This window comes from Oryctolagus cuniculus, chromosome 7 (assembly GCF_964237555.1).
Source record: "Oryctolagus cuniculus chromosome 7, mOryCun1.1, whole genome shotgun sequence".
Taxonomy (NCBI): Eukaryota; Metazoa; Chordata; class Mammalia; order Lagomorpha; family Leporidae; genus Oryctolagus; species Oryctolagus cuniculus.
In genome coordinates, this window is record NC_091438.1 from 62,967,952 (window position 1) to 62,994,440 (window position 26,489).

At 38.9% G+C, this 26,489-nt stretch overlaps 1 protein-coding gene and 1 pseudogene across 6 annotated transcripts in view; both read right to left on the reverse strand.

Annotated features, from left to right (window-relative positions):
* The window catches only part of NTNG1 (netrin G1), a 390,729-nt gene that overhangs the window by 107,466 nt on the left and 256,774 nt on the right, over nt 1–26,489 (reverse strand). The window lies entirely within an intron of this gene.
* On the reverse strand, nt 6,026–7,241 carry LOC103350221 (adenylate kinase 2, mitochondrial pseudogene; annotated as a pseudogene).

Sequence of the window (26,489 nt, forward strand, 5' to 3'; positions counted from 1 at the left end):
TGCCTGTGTACTAAAAAAAAAAAAAAAAAATTACATGAGCCGGAGAGCAAAGTATCCAAAGGATTAGAAAAAATGTCTAACATTTATACAAAACCAGGAATAGTGCCTATTCTCATTAGCCAAACAAGAAAAACTCATAATTCACAGGACACTGGATAGAATTCTCAGGAAAGTCTTGCTTCACTAATGCAAAATAATTAACCCTAGACTAAGTATTGCTCCAGACAGCCTAATGAATCACAAAAGCAAGACCCAAAAGGATTAACATATTTCCAAAATAACTTAATAAATCCCAGAACAAGCCTCAAGACTCTTCATAGGAATACAAAATTACCATTCACCAAGGTAAAATTGACAATATTTGGCACACAAAGAATACCAACCACAGAAAGAAGAAAAATGACACCAAAAATCAATCAATCTAAACCAACTCAAACTTTGTATGCATATTAGAATTAGGAGACAGAACATTAAAACAGTTACAATAATTATTATAATTGCATTCATATGTTCAAAAGTTAACCAGAGGACTGGAAGACATAATGAAAGACTTGAATTTCCTGAGACAAAAAACGCAATTCTTCAAAGCGAAATAAACTGGATGGCATCAGAAGAAAAGGTTAGTAAATTTAAAGACAAAGCCTTAGAAACTACTTAAAATGAAATACCCAAAGAGGAGGAAAAAAGATTTTTTTATAAATGGAAAGAGAGCATCAGTGAAATGCATGCCAAAGCAAGTGATCTAAGACATGCAAGTAGAAATGCCGATGTAGAAGAGACAGAGGTGGGCAGAATAAATGTTTGAAGAAATAATTAGTAAAAATCTTCAAGTTTTTACCAAGTTCAAGAAGTGTAATGAATCCCAAGTATAAGAAATCTGAAGAAAAATACACCTAGCACATCATCAACAAAATGCCCAAAACCAGTGGAAAAGAGTATCTTAAAAGGCACGTAAATGTGGATTTCCTTTTAGAAACAATGCAAATGAAATGATAAAGAAGCAAACTGGTTAAAGTAATGGAAGAAAAACAAATCCTGTTGATTATAATGCTAGACCCAGAAAAGTATCTTTCAAAAATGAAGGCAAAATAAAGAAATTTTCAGGCATATAAAAGCTGAAAGAATTCATCATCACATGCACATGCACTACAAAGAAATGTTAAAGGAGGTCCTCAGGCAAAAGAAAGATGATAACAGATGGAAATCTGGATTTACACACAGAAAAGTGAAGAGTACTAGAAACGGCTGCTATGTGCTAAGCATATAGTTTTTTTCTTATTATTTAAAAGATAAAATAAAAATGATAAAAATATATTGTGAGGTTTATCACACACACACAAAATACAGGAAAACAAAAGCATAAAGGATGTGAAGGGCAAAATAGAAGTATTCTAAGCTTCTTATCTGAAGTGGTATGACACTTTATTAGATATCTGAAGTCGTGTGGTATCACTTGAATTGAGATTAGTAAGTTACAGTTATATAGTTTATACCCCAAAGTGATCCTAAAATAACAATAAGAAGAGTTACAACTAATAAATTAAGAAGATACAAGAAGCAGTTTAAAAAATTCATAAATCCAAACACAGAAATTGAGGAAAAGCAAACAGTAAAAATGGGACAAATAGAAAATAAATAGCATGATTTAGACTTAAATCTAATTATGTCAATAATCACAATAAATCTAAATTACCTCAACATTCTAATTAAGACATAGATAAAGCGGCTGGCATTGGTTAAGATGCCGCCTATGATGCTGGAAACCCATATAGGTGCTGGTTTGTGTCCCAGCTGCTCCACTTCTGATTCAGCTTCCTGCTAATATGCTTGGGAAAACAACAGAAAATGGCCCAAGAGCTTGGGCTTCTACACTCACATGGGAGACCCAGATGAAGCTCCTGTCTCCTGCCTCCTGACTTCTGCCTGGCCCAGCCCTGGCAATTATAGCCATTGGAGTGTGAACCAGCAGATAGAAGATATCTCTCTCTGTCTCTCTGTCTCTCCCTCTCTCTGTAACTCTGCATTTTAAATAAATAAATAAATCTTTTAAAAAATAGACATAGATAAAGCAGCAATATCGTTACATGATGTCTATAAACAGATGATGGTAACACTACAAAGTAAGCTGGAATGGAATGTTAATATCAGGAAAAAAAGTAGATTTCGGATCAAGAACTATCACTACAGGTAAGTGGGTTATTTAATCATGCTAAAGGATTCAACTGATCAAGGAAATAGAAAAGTCATAATTGTTAATGCTCCTAAAAACAGAGCTTTAAAATGCATGAAACAAAACTGATAGAATTATAAGGAGAAATAACAAATCTGTAATTGTGACCAGAGGTTTCAATTTCCTCTCTTAATAGTTGGTGGAACAGGAAGACAGAAAATTAGGAAGCTTATTGTAGACTTGAACAACACCATCAACCAACTTGATCTTGCTAAAACATTCCACCCAAAACAACCAGAAAACATACCTTTCTAGGTATACACAGAATACTTACTAAAAAAGACCACATTCTGAGCCATAAAATAAGTCAAAATAAAATTAGAAAGATGAAAGTCACACAGTATTATTCTCTGAATAAAATGAAATTAAATTCTAAATCAACAATAGATACCTCAAACATCCACAAACATTTAGTAAAGCAAATATACATGTTTAAATAAGTCATGAATCAAATTAAAAATAAAGGAGGAAATTAGGAAGTATTTTAAATTGACAACATAAATCAGAATCTGTGGGACAGCGGTGAATAGTACTAGATAGGGAAAGAATTCATAGCACTAAATGCTAAGACTTTTTAAAAAGAAGAAATGTTGGCCGACGCCACGGCTCAATAGGCTAATCCTCTGCCTATGGTGCCGACACACCAGGTTCTAATCCCGGTCGGGGCACCAGATTCTGTCCCGGTCGCTTCTCTTCCTGTCCAGCTCTCTGCTGTGGCCCGGGAAGGCAGTGGAGGATGGCCCAAGTGCTTGGGCCCTGTACCTACATGGGAAACCAGGAGAAGTGCCTGGCTCCTGGCTTTGGATCGGCACAGTGTGCTGGCCCCAGCGCACCACTGGGGGTGAACCAATGGAAAATGAAAACCTTCCTCTCTGTCTCTCTCTCACTGTCTACTCTGCCTGTCAAAAACAACAACAACAACAACAACAACAACAACAACAACAACAACAACAAAAAAAACCTGCTTCATCAATAACCTCAGCTTCCATTTTAAGAAACCAGAAACAGAAGAGTCAGGTAAACCCAAAGTATACTTAATAAATACCAAAGCAGTAACCAAAGAAGTGGAAAGCAGAAAGACAATAGAGAAAAATCGAGACCAAAATCCAGTTCATAGAGAAGCTTTCTAAAACATTTTATTTCAAAATAGTTCCAAATTTACAAGACAAGAATTGTGAGGTAGTAACACAGAGTTTCCATAAACCCTTTCCCCAGTTCCCCTACTGACATCTCATATTAATATCTTTTTAAATTTTTTTTAATTTTTAAATTTTTTAAAAGATTTATTTATTTATTTGAAAGTCAGAGTTACACAAAGAGAGAAGCAGAAGCAGAGAGAGACAGAGGTCCTCCATCTGCTGGTTTACTCCCCAGTTGGCTGCAATGGCTGAAGCTGTGCCCATCCGAAGCCAGGAGTCAGGAGCCCCCTCTGGGTCTCCCACATGGGTGCAGAAGCCCCAGGACTTGGGCCTTCCTCCACCGCTCTCCCAGGCCATAGTAGAGAGCTGGATCAGAAGTGGAGCAGCCGGGTCCCACATTGCATGCCAGCATTGCAGGTGGTGGCTTTACCTGCTACACCACAGCGTCGACCCCTCATAATGCTATCTTTGTCACAATTAATGAACCACATCCAACTTTTCACATTTTTGAAGCTGAAAAATTTCTAGCTGGACTGATTTGGGGAAAAGTATAGTGAAGACACAAACTACCTATGTCTGGACACCATGGAGTCTATAGACAGTAGAAGGATAACTAGAGAATATTATGAACAACTTGATGTGGATAAATTTGGCAACTTAGATTAAATAGGCAAATTCCTACAAATTACTGAAACTTACTCAAGAAGAAATAGTTAGCTTGAATAGCCTTTTATCTCTTAAAGAAATAGAATTTATAACTAGAACTTTTTCCACAGAGAAAACTCCAGGTCCAAATGCAGTCACTGGAGAATTCTGGGAAACACTTAAGAAAGAAATACCAATGTCACACAAACTCTGCCACAAAAGTGAAGAGGAGAGAATAATTCCTAGCTAATTATTTGAACCCCAAAATACTCTAGCATCAAGCCAAGAAAAGTCACTACAGGACAAGAAAATGATAGACCAACCCTCATATACATAGATATAGAAATCCTGAACAAAAATTTAGCCAATCAAATTCAAAAATATTTAATGAAGAGAATATATATCTAAGTGAAATGTACCTCAGAAATGCAAGGTTGCTTTACTATTAAAAATATGTCTGTGCAATTCACCACTTAAACAAACTTAAAGGAAAAATTATATGATCATCTCAACTGACACAGGTGAAATATTTTGCAAAATCTTACATCCGTTTCTGATAACAACTCTCAGAGGATTAGCACTGGAAGAGCACTTTACCAACATGTTAACATGAAACATGCATTTACCATTTTAACTATGATCAAAGACTGAGTGCTTTCCCTTTAAAGTCAGGAAAAAGATAAAAAAGAAATTTTTTTTAAGGTTTACCTATTTCATTTGAAAGGCAGAGACCAGAGAAAGAAGGAGAGACACACAGAGAGAGATCTTCCATCTGATAGTTCACTCCCCAAATGCCTGTAAGGACCCTGGCTGGGCCAGGCCAAAGCCAGGAGCCAGGAGCTTCCTCTTGTTTCCCATGTGGGTGCAGGGGCCCAAGCACTTGGACCATCCCCTACTGCCCTCCCAGGTGCACTAGTGGGGAGCTTGACTGACAGCGGAGCAACTGAGAATCCAGCCAATGCCCAAATGGGATGCTAGCACTGCAGGCAGCTTCAATAGAAGATGGCACAACTGCTTGGGCCCCTGCAAGTGCATGGGAGACCCAGAAGAAGCTCCTAGTTTCTGGCTTTGGCTCAGCTCAGCTCTGGCCTGTGGGGAGTGAATCAGCAGATGGAAGACCTTTTTCTGTCTTTCCTTCTCTTTGTCTGTAACTCTACCTCTCAAATAAATACATAAATAAATATTAAAAAGTTTATTCTTATTACTTTTTTTCCCTCGAAATTTTTCATATACTTTATTGACTTAAGGGCCCAACAAGACAGCATTTGGTCAGTTGAGAAAGGGACTTCATTGAAGACAATTCATCATGGTAATGTTGAGTGATCTGAGTTGCAGGATTTGAGGATGGAAATTCCAGTCACTGGATGATATAGCATAGGACATTTGCTCATTGATTTCCAAAGGACCCTTTATGCACTGTGGGTGAAGAAGGCAAGAGTATAGTGTAGCATGTTGGTGGCTGCTGAGAGTTTAGTCAGGAGGGCAGGTAGACTGGTAAAATCAGCAGGATTGATTTGCTGAGCCACCACTGGCCTGAATGAACCCCTGGCTCTCTCTCCAACGTGGAGATGATTTTCTGATCTGCTGGTGTGAGGAAACGAGGTCAATATTTAAAATGTTTCCTGTCCCAAGCTCTAGGACCAACGGGGCCACAGTTTTATTTCCTGCATTCTTTGCCTGGCAACCCATGAGGTTCTGAGATAAAAACCGAGTTCTTAGGGCATGAGCTTTAAAAAGTATCGTGACCAGTTCAAGTAAATGAAAACTCTATTCCTTTGATTGTTTTTATTTTTTAAAAATAATTTATTTATTTATTTGAAAGGTAGAGTTACAGACATTGAGAGGGAGAGACAGAGAGAAAGGTCTTCCATCCGTTGGTTCACTCCCCAAATGGCCGCAACGGCCAGAGCTGCGCCGATCTGAAGCCAGGTGCCAGGAGCTTCTTCCGGTCTCCCATAAAGATGCAGGAGCCCAGGGACTTGGGCCACTTCCACTGCTTACCCAGGCCACAGCAGAGAGCTGGATTGGAAGAGGAGCAGCCAGGACTAGAACTGGCACCCATATGGGATGCTGGTGCCGCAGGTGGGGGATTAACCTACTGCGCCACTGCACTGGCCCCATCTCCATTCCTTTGAAATATGACTGCCTCTCTGTATTTGAACCTAATCAGTCCAATCAGTGTATTTTAAAAATTAGTCTTCCCCTTTACATATACTTTCACAACTCCCACCTGTGTGTGAAAAAAAAAATGCCTCACTGCAGGAACGCTGCTCTTTCGAACACTCAAGCTCCTCCTCAGCTCCCCTTCCCCATCCTCCCCTGGACCACCCTTCCACTCTGCCCAGCACCTAAGAGCAAGGTGATGAGCAGGGGTTTGGTCTGGTCTGGCCTTCTGTTCCTAAGGGGTGGATTTGGAGAAGGCTGCTAGGATGCACACAAATACATCAGAGGTCTGGGATGCATCAATGGCAGGGTCGAGTCCCTGTTTCCTGAGGTCCTCCACAAGTGGGGTGGTCTGAATGTGGATTTCCAAGGCCTTCTCATGACTGATGGATCAAGGGTTCCCCAGTGATGTCATCTTTTATGGGTTCCTCTAGGAAACTGAACCCCTTGTGGTAGGAATGGCCACAGTTGAGGGTAATCTGCCTTTCTGAAATGCTCTGGAGTTGCAGGGTGTCTGGGATACCGAATTCAATTACAGAACCAAGCTTCTCTTTCCTCTTCTCCATCAGGACAGCCAGCAATTTCTCCTGCCTCCCACTCTGAGGGAAGCCTCTAGAAGAAACCATTCCTGCACGACGGGGTCTCTAGATACTTCTCAGTGAGCTCCATGACCATTTCATCATTCACCAGTTTCCCTTCAGCTTTCTTCCAAGCTCTGAGCCAGAAGCTACCATGGACCTGAGCATGTCCTTGTTGGCTAAATGACAGACACAGAAATTTGGGGCCAGTCTGGGTGCCTAGGTACCTTTTGCCAGGCTCTGGCAGGCCCAGCAGCATGGCCTGGATGCTTTTGAGAAACTCGAGTTTGGCTGCCAACATACTGGGAGCCATGCCAGTCAAAGTCTCTCACTGCCATATACCCGTACAGTTCCCATTCTTATTATTTCTGACTCCTTGTTTGTGCAACACATCTAAAAGGATCTCAGAAAGCTAACTTTGCAAGGTTGGAGGATAAAAGATCAATATACAAAAATCAATCATATTTCTAAAGATTGGTAACAAAAAAATTGGAAATTGAACTAAAAGCTTACATAATTTATATGAAGCATTTAGCGATAAATCTGAAAAAATATGTATGTGACCTGTATACAAATAGACACAACATTGCTGAAAGAAAAAAGACCTAAATAAATGGAGAGATGCTCTTGATGGGCCAGAAGACTAAAAATTGTTAAAATGTCAATTCTCCCCCAATTATCAATGGGTTCAATGCATTCCAAATTAATTCCTTCCACCTACCAAGCATAAAGCTCATCAGACTTCTATTTCTCCTTTAAATATTGATAATCTTATTCCAAAATTCATATGGAAATATAAAAGTCCTAGAATAACCAAAACAAGTGTGAGAAAGAGCAAGCTAGAAGATTAAATTAGGCAATTTCAAGCCTTATAAAGCTACAGGAATGGAAACAGTGTAAAACTGGTTTAAAGATAAATGAGGGCCGGTGCCGCGGCTCACTAGGCTAATCCTCCGCCTTGCGGCACCAGCACACCAGGTTCTAGTCCTGGTGGGGGGTGCCAGATTCTGTCCTGGTTGCGCCTCTTCCAGGCCAGCTCTCTGCTATGGCCAGGGAGTGCAGTGGAGGATGGCTCAAGTGCTTGGGCCCTGCACCCCATGGGAGACCAGGATAAGTACCTGGCTCCTGCCATCGGATCAGCGGCAAAAGGAAAACCTTTCTCTCTCTCTCTCTCTCTCACTGTCCACTCTGCATGTCCAAAAAAAAAAAAAAAAAGATAAATGAGAACAGAATAAACAGTTAACAAATAGACCCATACGTCTATGGACAACTGATTTTGACAAAAACTCAAAGGCATTTCTGTAGAAAAAGGACTGTGTTTTCAAGAAATGGTAGTAGTGGGGCCAGCACTGCAGCATAGCAGGTCAAGCCTCCATCTTCAGCGCTGGCATCTCATATGGGTGCTGGTCAGAGTCTGGGCTGCTCCACTTCCGCCCCAACTTCCTGCTAATGTGCCTGGGAAAGCAGTGTCGTGTGGCCCAAGCTCCTGGCTCCTGGTTCCTGGCTTTGGATTGGCCCAGTTCCAGCCATCGTGACCATTTGGGGAGCAAACCTGTGGATGGAAGACCTCTGGCTCTGGCTCTGCCTCTCTGTAACTCAAATAAATAAATAAATCTTAAAAAAAAATGGTAGAACAATTAGTTATATAAAAATGATCTTCTATCCATTCCTAACATTCTTTACAAAAGTTGACTCAATGCTGATCATTATCTTAAATATTAAGCACAAACACATTTTTGAGAAGAACGCATAGAAGAAAATCTTGGTGATCTGGGGTTAGGAAAAGATTTGTTATGTATGACACCAATAATATGAACCATAAAGAACAAATTGATTGGTGCCAGTGTTATAGCATAGGAGATTAAGCCTCCGCCGGAAGCAACGGCATCTTAAGTGGGCACTAGTTGGAGTCCTGGCTGCTCCATTTCTGATCCAGTTCCCTGTTAATGGCCTGGGAAAGCAGTGGAGGATACCCCAAGTGCTTATGCCTCTGCACTCTGGTGGGAGACCTGGAAGAAGTTCCTGACTCCTGCCTTTGGATTAGCCCAGCCTTTGCAGGCATTTGGGGAGTGAACCAACAGATGGAAGACCTCTCTGTGTCTCTCCCTCTCTCTGTAACTCTGCCTCTCAAATAAATAAATAAATAAATCTTTTTTTAAAAAAGAACAAATTGATAAAATTAAAAATTTCTACTTTTAAGACATTGTAAAGAAGAAAAAATAAAAAAAGACAGATGGAGAAATCCATGGATTTTAAGAAGTTGTTTGCAAAACACAAATCTGACAAAAAAATAATTATCTGCAATATAACTCAATAATAAGAAAGCAAATAACCCAATCTATAATTTAAAAATTGTACCAAAGATTTGAGCTAAGAGAGATTTAAGGCAAATAAGCAAATGAAAGATGCTCAATGTCCTTAGTTGTTAGAAAAGTGCCAATTTAAATCACAATGAGATACCTTTGCATGGAGTAGTGAATTGCAGTAGACTTAAAGTCAGATGTGGGAGTAGACTACGGGTCTTAAGTGCAACTGGTAGCACTTTGTGTACTGACTGTGAGACTTCAGTTAAGTTCACTAACTCCATCATTGTCAGTTTCCCTATTTGTAAAATGAGGACAGCAACTGTACTTAGCACACACAGAATTGCTATGAAAGAAGGTGAAATGAGAAAACTGTACTGAAGAATCTGCCATCAGGTCTTTTTGTTAGATAAAGAAATAAAGAAATGTGATATTTTTGCACACTTGAGAGTCATTCCTGCTCCACATATTTAGTTTCTCGTAGGAGAAAGGGAAGGGAACAGCAGATGGGGGAGAGGCAGAACCAAGAGAGTAGATGCAGGAAACTGGAGCAAGAGGTAATGAGAAGGTAGAAAAATCCTCTAAGAACCCTGGAAATAATGAGGATGTGGAGTTAGAATAACAGGTTTCCTATTGTATATGAGATGGATATTCCAGTTAATTTTATTTAAAGACCTTAACACATGATACTCCAGTAGGCTAGGTCTTATGGGAAATCTGGATGGCTCACATACTGGTAATATGTATTTTTTAGCAAAAGTTCCTGTTTTACAAATGGAGAACAGCTGCCATTCTCTAAGGATACAATGGAGATTTCAGGCGTGGCTTTGATGCAACAGGAATCCACATGCACAAAGGTATTCCAGGATTTAAGAACCACACGGGGAAACATTTTCCTGGGAGGGGTCCCACTGATCACACTGTGTGTGAAGACTGTTGGGCTACAGCAGTGATCCCTCACATTACCACTGTTGCCTGGGTGTCTGTAAAGAACAAGGTGTGCTGGTGTCAATCAGTAGGCTCTGCGCTTCCGGAAGGAGTTTCAGATCTACCTGTTTCTCAGTCCAAACTCCACTTCTTAGGGTTCAGGAAAAACAAAAACAACGAATTTCTGGCTAATATTAAGACATGCATTTCCTGTTTGTTGGCAGGCACCAGTTTAGAATGCCCAGGTCTCTATTCAGGATTCAGTCTCTTTGCCCACTGTATCTGTAGCACAGGACTGAGTTATCATATGCCTTGATGTCATTAAACATTTATTAAGCACCCATAGTGTGCAAGACACAGAGAAACAGATAAAGGCATTGTTCCTACTTAGCAGCCCTGTGTAAAAGAAGAGTAATGAATGTATGCTTATTCAGTAGATCAAGCAACCAATATACATTTTAAGAAATCCATAAATATTTAATCAAGATTTTATACAGTAATTCTGACAGAGAAACTTGGGCTTCTGGGAATACATCAAAATAGGATTCAAAATGACTAAAAATTTAAAGGCCTGCTGTTTTTTGTGGACACAATGAATCGAAATACCTTAAAATGGATATTTCAAAAGTATTCTATATAATTTCTCAGAAAAAAAATCTAAAAATCAAATGACATCCTAAGTCTTAATAAGCAAGATGAGCTTATGCTGTATCTTTTTCATCAAGACAGAAGATGTGGAAGATTCCATTGTATCTCAATCACTTGTTCATTAAACATTTGGGAAAAATTTGAAGTCTAACTCTATCCTTTCACTCACATACACAGCTTTATAGAAACAACTTTTGTCCACAGCCCTGTGACTTTAGTATGCTGGAGTTTCAGGCCTTTTGGAGCATCATCCTTGACTCTACACCCTTTTGTTATAAAGTCAATTTTAGCTATGAGTTTCCAGTTTTCTGGAGAGAATGTGTCACAATAAACTTGGAGACAGATTTTTGGGTCTATATTTAATTCAAAGTGCCCTTACATCTGCTCAGACACCATCCTAAAGCAGTCCTTCTGAGATGCGAGTGATGACCCACCACTTCCGATCTATATTTGCAGGTGGCATTCCTTAGCAGCCACCTGCCAGCTGGTGTCTCCGCACTTTTCTCCCTCCTGTGCCACTGAAAGGGAACAATTTGTTGTGTGGGAGGTCTCAAATTCTGGAGATTAAATTACCATCTGAGTGGACACAGTTACAGCACCATTCAAAAATATCACTTAACTCTGCTACATTATTTCCCCCGCATACTCCCAGGTGAGTCGCTACAGCTCTGTGTCACTGCTATTGTTTCTTGGAGCAGCCACTGGTGGCAAACTCTTTATCTGTCATCAGCTTACTGGAGAGGCAAACTAGAGAAGGTACTTCGACACAGTGGGGATACAGTGCATTTGTGATCTGAAAGGAAATTGAGTTTCTGTTGAACTGTTTACTGCTGCTGGAGAAACAAGAGAGGTTAATTTCATACTGTTTAATATAGCTTTGAAAGACTGCACAATAAAATAATGCTTGAGCATAATAGTGGTATGCTTAAGACCTGCCCTCCCGCAAGCAAAACAAACTCAAAATCGTTTTAGATTTTTAAAATGGATTTTAAATTCTTATGAATTCACATTCTGAGGGATTATGCTAAGTAGCTGTTACAAATCATATCTTGTGCCAAGTGGCATGTAGAAAAATATGCAAAAATCTGATTATGTTTCATTGAAGATTCTCTCTATTTTGTATTATAGCTGAATTTGAATTTTTATATTTATCGGCATCATTACATCACATATGGTAAGTGACTGTAAAATATGCATATATAAAATTATATTGGCTTACCTATATGCAAATGAATAAATATATTCATGTGTTTGTATGTTTTTATTATCCTGTAACTTCTTAAAAAGTGGCACTGGAGTCCAGCTGTTTCTTATGGGCCCTTGAGTGCAAACAGGGCTTGCTGTGTACCACTAGTAAATCATTCACAACATTGTTAATCCTTTGGTTGCCTTTTCTTCATAAGAACTATTCATTTTTTTGGGAGGGGTGGAACTGTTCCTATTATAAGCTCACACCGTGGAGTCATAGTGTGAATAAAGACAAGATTCTAGGGTTGATTTTCACCATTTTAATGAAATCTTCCTAGAGAAGAAATTCAAAGTCCTAGACAACATACTTAATCTTAACTGCCTTTTAATTCAGCACTTTATAATAGAAAATTATTGTGGGCCACAGATATGAGCCATATATGTAAGTTAAAATGTTCTCAGAAGCCACATTTTTAAAAAGTAACAGATAAAATTAATGTTTTAAAGATTTATTTACTTATTGGGGGGAGAGAAGTCTTCCATCTGCTGGTTTGCTCCCCAGACGACCCCAATGGCAGAAGCTGTGCCTATCTGAAGCCAGGAGCCAAGAGTTTCCTCCAGAGCTCCCAAGTGGCTGCAGGGGCCCAAGGACTTGGGCCATCTTCCACTGCTTTCCCAAGCCATAACAGAGAGCTGGATCTGAATTGGAGCAGCTGGGACTTGAACAGGTGCCCATATGGGATGCCAACACTGCAGGGAACAGCTTTACCCACTAAACCTCAGTGCCAACCCCAAATAAAATTAATTTTAATAATATACTTACAATACAATAAAAATATTTGTATTTATTTAAATCAAGTATATCAAAACACATTATGCTTCAATGTTTTTTCCAACATTTATCAAAATTAATATATAGCTGTGAGTAGTATAAAATTATTTTGCTTTATGTCAACACTATAGGTATTGCATTAGGGGAAATTTTTTTTTAAAGATTTATTTATTTGTAAGTCAGAGAGAGACAGAGAGACAGAGAGAGAGATTCCACTGGCTGATTTGCACCCCAAAGTGGTCACAATGGCCAAGGCTAAGCCAGGCTGAAGCTGGGGGCTTTATCTATCTCCCATATGGGTGCAGGGACCCAAACACTTGGGCCATCTTTCACTGCTTTTCCCAGACCATTAGCAGGGAGCTGGATTGAAAGGGGAACAGCCAGGATTTGAACCAGTGACATGTCAGTGTTACAGGTAGTGGCTTTACCCACTATACCACAATACTGGCCCCAGCGGAAATATGTTTTTAAATAATGAGAGAAGATTGAGAGACAAGAATTAGAGAGACAAATTGGGTTTGCGTCAGAAAGATGTGGTTTGGGACTTCTGGTTTTGTATTTGAATATACAATTAACTTTATAAGTAACAGTATTTTGAGACAATTTTATCTGTAAAGGGAGACTAATAATACCTGATTCAAATTAGATGGGCAGGCAAAACACTTGGTACATGAGAAATTGATCAGTAAATGCTTGGAGGAAGATGGTGATGGTGATGCTTTCTTAAATGTGAAACCAAGAAGTATGGTTTTGCTCAACTCACTAAGAACTCATTGGAAGGTACTCTATACTCTGCTGGACATATTACAAATGGTTTTAAGAGTCCTTTGAAAAACTATGCAACTTCATAAAAAATATAAACATAATGGGGCAGGCATTTGGCAAAGTAGTGAAGACACGGCTTGGGATACCTACATCCCATATCAGAGCATCTGGGTTCAAGTCCAGCTTCCTGGTAATGTGTACCCTGAGGCAGCAGGTGATGACTCAAGTTGCTGAGTGCCTGCTGTCCATAAGGGAGACCCAGACTGAATCCCTGGCTCCTGGCTTCAGTATATTCCAACCCTGGCTGTTATGGGCATTTGGAGAGTAACCAGAGGATAGAGGGATGTCTCTCTATTTGTCTCTGTTTTTTTTTTCTCTATTCCTCTGCCTTTTGATTAAAATTAAAACATTGAACTTTATTTTAAAAATAAGAAATAAATGTGTAGTTTAACCAAGTTAACCCATTCTTTGAACATATGTGCATGAAATAATTTAAGTGAATAAAAAGAGCTTTATTATGAAAGTCTTTGTTGCAGTGTACCTATCAAAAAGAAATGAATGGGAAATGCCAAGTTTAATAAATGATTAGCTTAGTAGAAATGTAGTCTACCATATACAGAAATGTTATATCATTACGCAGTCAATAGGAATAATCATGAAAATTACGTGAAATTTATAAAATAATTATGGCAAATAGAAGTGAAAATTCAGAAATGGCAAGTGTACTTTGATAACAATTATATATATGGATGTGAAAAAAAAGTTGGGGAGGTAATTTGTACAAACAGAAGGGACTATGTTAGGGTGAAGTGACTTAAATTATTATTCAATATTGCTATATAATATTGAAAAAATAAGCAGTTTATTCTAGAAATATATTATAATTATCCCATCAATTAAAAATATTTAGAATCTCCTCTATGTACTTCACATTAAAGCAACCCAGAAAAAAAGAGAACAGCTCTCTGTACCCCAAAAGTTATCTAGATCAAAACAGGAAATAACTGATCAAAACAATGATGAACAACTTTAAGTAGTAACTGTGTCCTATTATAGCTTTAGTTATAAAGACATTGTTTGCAACATCTCATGAAATATACATGTAAAAACATGGAATGATTGAACACCAAATAGATTCAGATTCAGGTAAGAGAGAAGACGATCGATGAAAAGAAACTGCCTCTCAGCAGAGACTGGCTTTGAGCTGAAATAGGAAAGCTATGCAGTTTTGTGTAAGTGGCAAGAGAGGATCCACTTTACAGAAATGACAAAATGAATAAAAGCATGTAGTGTAGGGAATTAATCCGAAAAGAGAGTGATATTATTAGCAGATTTCTTTTGGAGAGGGGGAGGCACAGTACTGGAATAATTATTTATTGCATGCAAAAATTTGCACGGATTAAGTGCAAACTTTGGTTCGGATGCGGAGATGAGATTAGGCATAATGTTGAAAGCATGCTGCCTTGCAGATTGTTTCCTGTCTCTGGATGACAACTGGATTGGAATGGGTGCCCTCCCTTGTCCTTCCTGATTACGAGATTCTGCGATGACATAAAAGACACGAAGACAGCACAATGCTGTAGTCCCTTCACAGCATTACAGTGGGATACCGTCCTATTATACTTGTACTTGCGATGCGGCTTTTTTCTGTCAGAAAACTAAGCCTCATCTTCACTTTGCCATACTTTCACTTAATTCAAATAAGATGATGTGCTACTTTAAAAAGTTTGATTGGACTATTTCATATTGATAAAGAAAAGAAAACCTAACTCTGGTCCTTTGAATAATTTTTCAAAAGAAGAAGTGACACACAACCTTGACAGTTAACTTGACAAGGTACACAATAGGCTCCTCAGGAACACAGGCAGGTGACCTTGGGTGCGACAGGAGAAAGCCCTGAGATGCCACCAGCAGACAGGAGGGGCACTAGGACCAAAATCAGACCTGTGCTCGGAACATTCTCTGAGCTCACCTGCAAGTGCTCAGGCAAAATAAAAGCAGATTGCTAAGAAAGGTACAGAAACTTTAAAAAAGAACCTCCAAAAGGTCTTGAAATCTGCATCTGCCCTTATTCTATTTTGGCTTCAAATGAAAATAGCATCACTTGCCTTGTGCTTTGCGGTTCACAGAGTGTTGTAACATATATCCCGTGTTTAATCCCACAACAATCATGGGATTTCGCAGATGAGGTAATAGTCTCAGAGGCTGGGGGTCTGCCCACGCCTCTCTCCCCTGCCATAAGCAGGGAGACTGAGCTTGCATCTAGCTCTTCAGAGTGCAAAGCTCATTATTTCCACTGTACAACTTTGGCTTCATGTATGCCAGGGTAACACATAGACTAATTCGTTTTCCTACTTAGATCCTGTCACTGTAATGGTGGCTAAAATGGGGATTGACTGGTGAGCACTGTACCTTCCAGTAATGAAAGCAATGGGACACCGGAATAGCACTTACCATAAGCAGCCAGGGTTTTAATCAGAAGCATATATCAACCTGGATGCAGGTACCTGGTCTGCCTCACATTAGGCATTAAGTGGCAACATTCCAAGGGAATAAAAGTGTGTTTTTTTTTTTTTTTTTTTTTTTTTTTTTTTTTTTGACAGGCAGAGTGGACAGTGAGAGAGAGAGAGAAAGGTCTTCCTTTACTGTTGGTTCACCTTCCAATGGCGCGCTGCAGCCGGCGTACTGCACCGATCTGAAGCCAGGAGCCAGGTGCTTCTTCTGGTCTCCCATGCGGGTGCAGGGCCCAAGGACCTGGACCATCCTCCACTGTACTCCCGGGCCACAGCAGAGAGCTGGACTGGAAGAGGAGCAACCGGGACAGAATCCGGCACCCCGACCGGGACTAGAACCTGGTGTGCCAGCGCCACAGGTGGAGGATTAGCCTAGTTAGCCATGGCGCTGGCCTCAAAAGGTCTTTTCTTCATAACTCTCACACACTACCTGCTAATGCAACTCGGATTTCCACCATTCAAGTTATTCTTTGGGTAATGTATAACCACTGTTTTAGCAAAATAATTATATTATCATGATGGAAATATCACAGCCCACAGATTTGGGAAAATTTGTGAGAGGGAGAGCTCCAAGAAAAATAGATAGAGGTCATGGAAAATCTGACGGGTGGGTTACAGGGATGGAGGGATGGGTGCCTTGGGGAGTGCCTCAGGAATTTGTGATGGTTGTACAAGAACACTAAATGAATGACCGGTGGACAGGCGGTGAGCTCTACTCTCTCTGTGACTTGGCTCAAGGCTCCTGTCATTGCCTCTGCCATATTTAAACAGCTTGTTCTTGCTGAGTGTTCCACCGACCCTGCCAGTCACACTCTAAGATTCTACAAACGAGTGTAACAGAAGCCAAGATGTTAATTTGATATGACTCTACAATTATGAAGGCATCCTCAGAATTGAAAGAACAAACATGCTTTCATCAGGTTATTGCCGCAGGATGTAGGCTGGTTTATCATTTCTTCCATACAGAAATCATTTCCTGAGTGACAAAAAATGACATCCATTTTCACTGGGATGAGGAGGTGTTAGCAGCAATGAAAAGGTTTGTTTTCTCAAACCCATTTCAAAGACCTTTTGCTTTTTTCCCCTGGAGTTGTGAATGTCCATACTGCAACATGAAAACTGATTTTTCTTTAAAGTGATACATTTAATAAGAGAGTTAAAGAAGTGACACAGGATTTCTGCTGGAAGCAAACTTATGTGACATTATCTATTCAGCAATAACAAAACTAAGGTTCTGAATTCTTTAAAGACCTTGGAAACAAAAATGTAACATGCATTTTGGACTAATAGAGAAGAGATACTTCGTGACTGGTGTCTAGATGTTAGAAAGCAATGTCTAAATTTTTGAGCCAAATACTATGTGTTAATTGATCGTTATTCCCTAAACAGAGCTTAGCATAGGATTCTTGCATAGAGTACATGTTCAACAAATGTTATCTAATGTATACTGACTAGCTGCATGGATCAATAATGCAGATAAACCTTTAGGAGAATTATTTAATTTTGCATATACTTCTTTTAAGTAAACCATATATTGTTTGTGAGTTTGAAATACTGTTCAATACCACACACATTAAATTATGAGATGTAACCTTGCTCAAAATCTTCCAGTGGTTTCCCACTGCCTACAGTGTGCCTCTAAGACTTAAACAATATGACACTATGCCTTTCCACCTTCAGTGTTCTTCTCCACACTGCACTTGCTTTTCCCTTCAGCATCCTTACACTTGCTGTTCCTCTGGTTGAATGTTCTGCAGATACTGATATGGGTTACTCCTTCGCTCTGATATCCTGTCCTCAGAGAAGCCTTCTTAGACCACTCCTTCTAAAGTGGCTGACTTCTTATTCTCTTCCTCTCATTCTAGTTTGTTTTTCTTCATGGTATGTATTACTGCTTGTGATTGTCATATTCATTGTTTGGTTTGTGCTAAGTTCAGTACATGTCATAAAATTGTTGCCTAGTAAACCTTTTCCTCAAAGAATCAATTTCCTAATCAATTTGTCATGTGGTGTAGACCATGAGGTTGCAACTCAAACACTGTCAGTTGTAAGGCAGGTAAGTGAACCCTGTCTAAAACAAAGTGTAGTAGGAGCTGCAACTACAGGGACAGTTTAGGTCCCCTAAAAAGATATTCAAATAAAAAAATGTTGTGTTGACCAAATAATACACCATATGAGGACCAGACTGGGCTCAGCTGCCTTGGGGTTACATAGATAATATACTTACAGCCAGCAATGATCACCTAATGATAGTTTTGGAGGAAATATAAAATAAATATTTATTTCCTCTTCTCTCATTCACTTTCTTTTGTCTTATCACCCTTAGCATTTTCCCTGAAGATCTGGATTAGCATGGTATATGTGTCTAATTCTGACTGCTCAGTTCCCTAATGATATGAAAGGGGGATGCAAATGAAAACCCACCACTAGCTTTCTAACCACAGAAACAGTAAGCTCTAACTTTAACAACATAGAATCCTTGATGAAAATTGGTGGAACAAGTTTGTGGGGGGGAGTGCCAAGGGCTGACAGAAATGGAAATTGTCACCCCTCACCTCTGAAAATTATTTTCAGATTTGTAGAGAGGGGTAATTTCCAGAGGGATGGTCATCCTGTAAGGAATAATAAAGCTAAAGAGACTATAAAGCCTTTATCTGTCCACTACACTGACTATTCTGTATTCATGGGCTTTCTTGGGAATGAGGGCAGATCTTTGGCAATTCTCTGATACTCTGATGTCTACGTCTATGATAGGGTTCACATTCAGCCAATCTGTTCCTCTTTGTTATCTATGCTTCTCTACAACCAACCTCCATGGCCTGTTGCTTCAGATTGTGATTCACAATCATTAACTGCAGTATATGTTTATCAACTTCAGTTATAAGAAAAATTGGGCAGACAGGATGTAACTACATTGTCATGAGCTACTACAGACACTGAATGAGGAGGCACAGGTATCATTGCCTGTGGAAGTCAGGTGCATTGTACCCACAGATGAATTTGTGTGTCTGAATCTCTATAGCTCCACCAACATCTAAGGAATCACAATTTATTTATTTTTTTAGTTGCCTTTTCAGATTTCTACCAGATTACAATAATATTGTATGATAGAGATGTCAACATTTTTAACAAAATTTTGTGACTTTTTGCAATACCATCATCAGCCTTATTGATCTTGGCCTTGCAAATTATGGAGTCTGCCATGATTTAGATTAATTTGCAATGAAGCTGTGAAGCCTAGAATTAACAGCAAAAACCTAGAGAAACTAATCTGTCAATTCAAGGCACAGACTTCAATCCTTTAATCACAGCTAAACTCTTTATTTTCTGGGGCACCAAAGCTGTCCTCACAGCAGAGTGTTATGGCATGTTTGTAATGTCTAAAGGGTAAAAATATGCTCAAATTGCAGTTCAAACAGTGTGGTTTTAAGCAACAACAGCTTGTAGAAGTTGTTAAACTCTCTGCTTCTTTTTCCTGGAATGATTTGATTATCATCTTAAGGTGCTCTTTAGAATTCATTACTTTCAAAGTAGATATTCTAATGTAAACTTTTGTTCATATTAGTTTGGGAAAAGATGATCAAGTTTTCAGTGGGCTAGATCAATGATAGAATGCAGCAAATGAATGAGTAGCAAAGGAAAATGTATTCATCCAGAAAAATGGAACAGAAAACTCCCACTGGTGGCCAAACCTAAGTGCAAGTGGCCAACTGTAATTGAATGATTCTGGTGTCTTGAAATGAGATGGATCACAGATGTCAAGAATACATTGTATCCCCTCAGACTCAACTATTTTCTAGTGCTTAATCATAGGATCTTCTTTATTAACAATGCTTGATGAACTAAACTTTAAAATAATTCAGACATGACACCTAATATCTCTTGGTAAAGAGGGAAATACTTTCTCCAAGTTACATTTTCCCCATAAAGATAAAAAAAAATAACCTATGGTATTTACTTTCAGATTTTGCATATTGTTGTTTATAAAAATCTCTCTGTTTTGCAGTCTTAGGACATGTAAACATTTTCTCATAGTATGTAAAATGTAGTCATAGTAAGTTTGTTTTAAATTTAATATATTTAAAGGGTGGGCATTTGGCTAACTGCCAGTTAGGATGCCCACTTTCCAGGTTTAGGTACCAGTGTTCGAGTCCTGGGCCCAGCCCTGATTCCAGCTTCCTGCTAATGTGTACCTTGGGAGGCAGCAGATGATGGCTTCCATGGCTGTGTCCTTGCCATCTATGTGTGAGATCTGAATTGGTTTCCCCATTTGTGGAGTGAACCAGTGGATGTAAAGGCTGTCTCTCTGCTTCTCAAAATAAAATAATTAAATAAATAAATATTTTTAAAATGAATATATTTTGAAATCTTAATCATACATTTGCATAGAATGATCCTTTATTTAAGACCAATCATAAATGTAAAAGTAATCTGACTTATAAAGTGGGATATAATACTATAAATTCTGTTAGAATTTTTAAATGTTCCTTAGATATAGGAAACAAAGTGCACCTTCAACATTCTACATAACCAAACAACTTCATCTGTATTTCAAACATTTTCAACCAATAATGTCCTTCATTTTTGTATCAACTCACCATTAGAACCAAATATTGAAAGGACCAGAGAGTGTGGTATGAGTATGTAATTTATAGTTGCTATTGTGGAAAACAAATTGTTAAATAGAGGGGAATAAAATACTAACATTCACATTTCTTGTTAAAATAGGTTTTTCTGTTATTCTCTCTATCTTTCAGCTTTTAAAATTAGCCCATCCTCTTTCTTTCAATGTTAACTTTGGAATTCAGAGTTTCTAGCCACTTCTCAACTATTTCATGAAATCACTTCAAGTTTTAAGGGCCTATGAAGTGTTTTTGGAACAAATGAACTGTTAGAATATGTCTGAACTTTTTTACCTCTATGGAACTTGTGGAGCTCAAGGTTTTGACAAAGAGATGTTAGAAGCAAGGTATCCAGAAATGATGTTATATCCCTGAATGAAGCACTTTTAGCATCCCCTTCCTGGCTCATGTTCACTGCATGCCTGCTCATTTTCTCTGGCCTATTTAAGTATAAATTTAGACATTTTTAAAATGAGATCATGGTTCAGTGAGGTCAACTATTACAATGGATCTGGCCAGGAAAAAAGAAGAATGCCTTTCAAATAATGCTAATCCACTACAGGCTTGCCATTGCCCTGCAACTCGGGGAAGGAATCCAGGCATGCAATTATTTGGTCCGATTCTGACCATGGTGGGGCATGCTAGAGAACACATCTACAAATTATTCTTGGTGAACATGTTTTCTGGCTGGGAACTGCTGATTATGCCCTAATGGAGAGAGTATTGGTAAAGTCCTTCCTGTCACCAGATTAGCCTTTTCTATCTGTACCCACAAGGTCAATATATCTCTAACAATGACCCGACTCCTTTCAGCAAATAGCCTAATTCTACCTTAAAAACCAGCTTTCTTAAGAATTCGTTAATGAATCCAATAAATATTTTTGAGAATATGCTCACTACCCAGTATTTTCTAGATGCATGTTCTTCAATCCCAGCTGCTCATTAAAATTTCTTAAAAAGTTTTAAAATATGCTTGCCAGGCCCCATGCCAGGCGCATAGTCATTGAGCATGATCTTAAGTGTTACAGAATTGAAAAACATATTTCATGCACTGAGGCTATAAAAGGCTACTTATATTTTAGTGAAGAAAGGACCCAAACACTTGTAAAGAGTTTTGTTTCTGCCAGTATGTCAGCCTAGAACATATTAGAAATTCCTCACAATGTATTTATTTATTTGAAAGGGGGTGGGAATCATGGGATAGAGAGAGAAAGGGAGATAAGAGAGAGAGAGAGATAGAGACAGAGAGAGAGACAGACAGAATGAATTCCCATTTGCTGGTTCACTCCAATAATGTCTGCAATGCTTGAGCCTGGGCCAGGCCAAAGCAAGGAGCCAAGAACTCAATCCAGGTCTCTCACATGGGTGTCAGGGACACAGGAACACAACTGCTTGAGCCATCACCTGATTCCTTCTAGGGTATTCACTTTCAGGAATCTTGAATTGATAACAGAGCTGGGAACTTGAAGCCATGCATTTAGATAAGAGATGCAGGTGTCCCAAATGGCATCTTAACAGTTATGCCTGCAATACAATTCTTTAAAAACAATTTTGAGCTGTAAAACAGTGCAAACAATCCACTGAAGTAAGGAAAAAAAAAAAAAACAGAGAAATAAGCAAACATTGAAGCCATCATATTGCTGAATTTCTGTGGCCCTGAGTTTGAGGGTAGTGTTGAATGGACTGGTACCAGAAGAAACCTTGAGTCCAATGGATCAGAGAGCATCCTAAATAAAGAGGAACCCAGGAAGGGTTAAGGTCTTATAAGAACTGGCAAATTGGGCCGGCGCCGCGGCTCACTAGGCTAATCCCCCGCCTGTGGCGCTGGCACCCCGGCTTCTAGTCCCGGTCGGGGCGCCGGATTCTGTCCCGGTTGCTTCTCTTCCAGTCCAGCTCTCTGCTGTGGTCCGGGAGTGCAGTGGAGGATGGCCCCTGCATGGGAGACCAGGAGGAAGCACCTGACTCCTGGCTTCGGATTGGCACAATGCCGGCCGTGGTGGCCACTTGGGGGGTGAACCAACGGAAAAAGGAAGACCTTTCTCTCTGTCTCTCTCTCTCACTGTCTAACTCTGCCTATCAAAAAAAATAAATAAATAAAAACTGGCAAATTAACATGGGTACATATGGACACATTCATACTGACATCCACATTTCCAATAAATCTTGAGACAGTAAGGAAAGTTATTTTTCTTGCTTTATTCTAAGTAATGGTTAAAAACCAACAAATATCTCAGATTGTGGCTGCTTCCCTGCTCTTATGGGCCTAAAGTAGAATATACCCTATCAGAGTTTCTTAAAACTAGAATATGTGAATTATTACTTAAAATAGAGGTAGGCCATGTTGTTGTTAGAGTCCAGAAGAAGAGAACATTAGTTGACCTCATTAAAGAATTTGTACAGATATAGGGCCATCAATTATAAGCTAATAATATTTTTAAAAGCATACACGCTATCTGGAAACCTTGAGAACCCATGGGATAAGTACAAAGAGTCACGCCAATTAAAAAACCCAAACCATTAAAAATAAAAATGAAAAAGTAAAAAGAACCAGACCCGAACAGATGGTGAAAACAGGAATAATCAAGTCAAATAAAAAATAAATATGTTTGATAGCCTTAAGAAATAAAGAGGAAATTGGACACATGACTATCAAAAATAATCAGGCAGGTTGAAAAGGAAAAAAAAAAACAACACATTCTAGAAATAAAACACTCACTTACTAAATTAAAAAATTCAATGTAAGTTCTTTATGTGGAGAGAAACCCAGTGTAAGACAGAAGTAGCGTGGCTTATCAACAGGAAGGAATGGATTATTTTTAGGATGCCAACTGCTGGGCACACTGCTTCTTCTCTTTTTAAAGTATACAATGTTAAAACACACCACACCAAAGTATGGCATCATAAATAATGGAATGTTTATTACTCACTCAGGCAAGAGATATTCCCTGGGTGGTGGGTGGAACCCACTCACAAAAGGGTGCTTTAGGAATGTCTAGTGGAAGGGGATGGGAAGGTGGGCAGGCCACAGGAAGGTACTGCAGTGATGTTGGGAGTAGACCAGGTTCTTTCTGGTGGACCACCTTGGCAAGGGCCAACAGCAGTTGGGAGGAAGTCCCCAGAGCAGGTAACTGCAGCAGAGACAAGTGAACTTGGCATTTGATAATCCCTATGCAGCTTTGAATTATAGGGTTTCACTGATAGATATAGTAGAGCAGGGTTGGGGAGCTCCATTCATTCTGGCAGGTGTTAAATGGTTTAGTTAGTGTCATAACACTTGGGGTGCTTTAATTCCATATTCCACAACTATTCAGTAAGTGGTATGGACTAATCAGTTATTAAAGTCAAAAAGTTAAGTAGGTCCTAATCTCAGATCATATGCAAAATTCAACCCCAGTTAAATTTGGGATTTCCATGTGAGTGACAAAATTCTAGAAAATTTAGAAGAAGATGGCAGAATGTCCTTATGGTTTGGGGGAAAAATGAAGATTAAATTTTTTCTGAATTTACTGAGGAGTAATTGACATAAAAATTCAATATATTATAAGAGGTACAAAACGATTATATAGTGAAATGCTTACTACCATCAAGATATTCAGAATAGTCATCACTTCACATAGGTGTGTGTGTGTGTGTGTGTGTGTGTGTGTGTGTATGTTGAGGAAATTTAATATCCATGCTCTTAACAAATCTCAGGTATACAATATAACTCTGTATAATACAAATGCTGTAATTTATCTTCAAAATTTATTCTTCCTGAGTAACTGAAACCTTATCCTCTTTGACCAACATCTTCCCATTTCCCCCCACTCCCCAGGTCCTAGTGGAACCACAATACTGCTCTCTGGCATATTAGCTCAACTTTTTAAGATTCCATTAATAAGAGAGATCATGAAGTATTTATTTTTCTGTGCCTGGCTTACTTCTCTTAGTACAATGTTCTCCACATTCCTCTGTGTTGTCACAAACGACAGGTTTTATTCTTTTAAAAGATCAATGATATTTCATTGTATATATACACACAATGTTTTCTTTATTCCTTCATGTGTTAATGAACACTTGGGTTAATTCCCTTTCTTGACTATTGTGAATTATACTTCCATGAACATGGGAACGTAGCTATCTCTTTGAGAATCTCATTTCATTAGATATATACCTGGAAATAGGAATGCTCCATCATATGATAGTTCATCAAAGATTGGCTTCTTAAGTGAAGCACATAAACATACTATTAATAAAGGAAATTATGATGAATTTGTATCAATTAAAAATTATGAGCACTTGTTCATCAAAAGCTCCCATAAAGAGAATGAAAATGTAAACTATAAATTGTAGAAAGCAAGATAAAACTGTTGAAGTATTAGAATCCTTATTCTATGAGGATATTCCTATGAGTCAATTAAAAATAAAAGATAAACCACTTCATAGAAAAAATGGACAAAACACAGGAAAAGACATTTCATCAAATAAGAAACAAGAACAAAGGGGAGGTATTGTGGCACAGTGGGGTAAGCCTCTGCTTGGGATTGCCTCATCCCATTCTAGAAGGCCTAGGATTGAGTCCTGCTTCTCCTCCTGCCTTGATTCCTGCTGTGTACCCTGAGAAGCAGCAGATAGCATCTCAAGTACTTGGGGCCCACCCAGACATATGGGAGACCTGGATGGGGTTCTGGGTTCCTGTCTTCTGCCTGGCTCAGTCCTGGTCTCTGTGAGCCACATGGGAAGTGAACCAATAGACGGACAAACTCTCTGTCTCTCCTTTTCTCCTCTCTCCTTCTGTCTTCCTGCTTTTTAAATAAGTTAATAAATTAATTTTTTAAAAAACTTGGATGCTAAACATTTTAGATGATATTTTAGTAATGAGACTGTTATTTAAAACCACAACTAATTTTATATTCATAAGACTGGAAAAAATTGTTGAGCTTCAAAATAGTAAGGGTTAGTGAGATGCAAAAACTTTTAGAATTGTTGATAAGAATACAAATTAGTACAAGTGCTTTGGGGAAAAGTAGGAATTGTTAAAATGTTGACTATGTGTTATATGCCCAATGCAAAATCCTTTCTTTTTTTTTTTAAGATTTATTTATTTATCTAGAAGTCAGAGTTACACACACACACACACACACACACAGAGGTCTTCCATCTGCTGGCTCACTCCCCAATTGGCTGCAACAGCAGGACCTGCACCAATATGAAGCCAGGAGCCAGGAGCTCCCTCAGGGTCTCCCACATGGGTTCAGGGCCCCAAAGACTTGGGCCATCCTCCACTGCCCTCCCAGTCCATAGCAGAGAGCTGGATCATAAGTGGAGCAGGTGGGACTCAAACTTGCACTCACAAGGGATGCCAGCACCACAGGTGGCAGCCTTACCTGACACGCCACAGCACTGGCCCCATCCTTGCTTTCTAAAGTGTCTTCCTATAGACCTTTTTGCATAAATATACCAGAATGTTCTTAACAGGGATATCTGTAAAAGCAGTACTTGAAAACAAACCAAATGTCCACTGACTAGAATATGGATAAACTGTGGGACAGTTATGGAAATATTATTAACAGTTAAGAATCTCCAGATAATAATATTGAGTGGAGAAAAGCAAATCTCAAAAAAAAAAATGATGCTTGAAACTGACTAAACAGTGTATTGTTTTGGGTACGTGTCTACAAGCTGAAACCACAGAGAAAAGCAAGAGAATGAGGGAAACATAATTTAAGACATTGGTTACATCAGATCTTAGTGTAGGAGATTACAAAGTCATGGACATGCATCATCAAGGAATTTGGCAATATTGCCAATGTTCTGTTTCTCAAATTATGTGAAGGGTTCATAGGTGACTAATTTTGTTTTTCAGTTCTTTAGCTACTCACATTTTACATACATCGCTGTACCTAATTATTCATTGTGGTATCATTTTTGCATATATTTCCAGTTAGCAAAAATGT